The 2,015-nt window shown below is 38.0% G+C and overlaps 1 pseudogene; it reads right to left on the bottom strand.

The window, feature by feature from the left end:
* Positions 1 to 245: 245 nt before the first annotated feature.
* Positions 246 to 363, bottom strand: LOC112478891 (annotated as a pseudogene).
* Positions 364 to 2,015: the final 1,652 nt, after the last annotated feature.

Here is a 2,015-nt window from a genome sequence, read left to right on the forward strand (position 1 = left end):
GCTCCTAAGTTTCCTCATCTGTAAAATGAGGATAGTTTGGGGATTTTTTTTTACCTTCTCTAAGATTTATGTCAAAGATAAATAATATATGACATATATTAAGTGCCAAAAACAGAGTATCTAATTCTGAGAGAAATATTAAAAAAATTTTTTTGTTTTAATTTTTTAGGCAAGGCAACCCTTAGTTGACCTCATAGATTGCAAGGACCTTGTCAGCTTACAATCCCTTATTTTTCTATTTTTTATGCCTACAACACCTGGTCTTCCTAGGTGGTCTCCCATCCATGTACTAACCAGGCCTGACCCTCTTAGCTTCCAAGATCGGATGGGATCGGGCTTGTTCAGGGTAGCATGGCCATAGACTAGAAATATAAAAATTTAACAAAGAAATCAAAACAAATTCAGATGGCATCAGACCACCCTCTATGTCTCTGAGGGCATTGTTCCCACTGCTACATGTGTTTTTACATTGTTGATTAGACTTCTACCAATTCATTAGTAACTTTTGAAACTGGGTCACCAAGGACTATCTTGTTGTTCACTCAAATGTTCCCTGCACACTGTTAGCAGACTAAAAGTATAAAAGAAATGTTGCTGTCATAGATTTTGCAGGGAAGCCTGCCTCCCTGCCCGGGAAGATCAGAGATGCCCCTCCACCAAAACTAGAATGAAATCTGCCTTAGTTCTTTACCTCTCTTTTCTTCTATTGCACTAGCAGAGTAACTTGAAAATTTAGTATCAGACGCCACTTTAGGCTTGGTGAAGGAGGAGGAGACTGAGACGGAGCTCATTAGTATATCATGAGCCATGAAGATCTAGGAGAGTTTGTCCCTTGTCAGACTTGCCTGTAAAAGGGTGTGCGTGTGTGCGTGTGTGTGCGTGTGTGTCCGTGTGTGTGTGTGTGTGTGTGTGTATCTGTGAGTGTGTGTAGGGTGAGATGGGGGGTTGAGATAGGTAGAATGTAAGAGTAAAACAGAAGCACACACAAAACTCCTCATCAATTTAATGCTCCTCAATCGGGCTTCCCTCAAGGGCCTCTGGTAAAGAACTATCAGAAAAGTAAGTATATAATTGTCATGACGTCTTTTCCCTAATTCTCTAAACACAGGCAAAGGATGAATGCTGCCAGTTTTTAAAACTGGAATTCAGTTCATTATAATTGATACTGAAGAAAACTATTTAACAATTATTTCTGATATGTTGTTTTTCTGAAGGAACATGAAATCAGAATTTGCTACCACAGTCACCTTAACCTTTGAAAGTGCCAGTCATAACTATGAGTTGAAGAGGCTGTTACTACTTAAGAGACAGAAAAATAAAAAGCAATGGAAAAGACATCGCTACCCAATAATATCTACTAGTCATAGAAATAAAATAATAGCATTATAAATTACCTTACAGGGAACCTCACCTGATTCTCCAAGTATTACCTAAGTCCTTTTTGCCATTTTTTGGCAGGGAGTAGGGAAGTAGGGCTCAGTGTTCACTCTTCTCGAATCTCAACTATCCAGTTCATGGGCAGCCTCTGTCCCAAATGAAGACAGGATGAGGTTTCATTCAAACATGAGTAAGGTCAAAGTGTCTCAAATATATTTTTTCAATTCACTAAATGAGAAATCAATGAAAGAAAAAACTGAATCTCAATCACCCGCCTAGCTTCCAAAGTGGCAGTGAGAATAGGTAGTTTTGTGCAGGTTAAGTCATCAAGGCCTACCTGTGAATGTTAATTGAAAACACTACCTGTAGGAAGGAGGTGGTAAAACTTATTCGTTATTTAATGAAATTGTTCCAAATTGTAATTGATCCAAATTCAAAATAAGTAAATAATTCAGTCCCCAGGGAAATGTTCCCAATATAACACAGAACATTGGTATGATTGCTGATAAAGGCCGGCAATTCATTTAAAAATCATTTGAATTCGTTTGAAGCAGTCTTATGTACAAAGGATCTGCCACCACGGGTTTAACTGTGTTATTAGAAGTAGTGTTGATTTAACAAGCTTAATGAATTAAAAC

The sequence above is a fragment of the Pteropus alecto genome, unplaced genomic scaffold, assembly GCF_000325575.1.
Source record: "Pteropus alecto unplaced genomic scaffold, ASM32557v1 scaffold624, whole genome shotgun sequence".
Taxonomy (NCBI): Eukaryota; Metazoa; Chordata; class Mammalia; order Chiroptera; family Pteropodidae; genus Pteropus; species Pteropus alecto.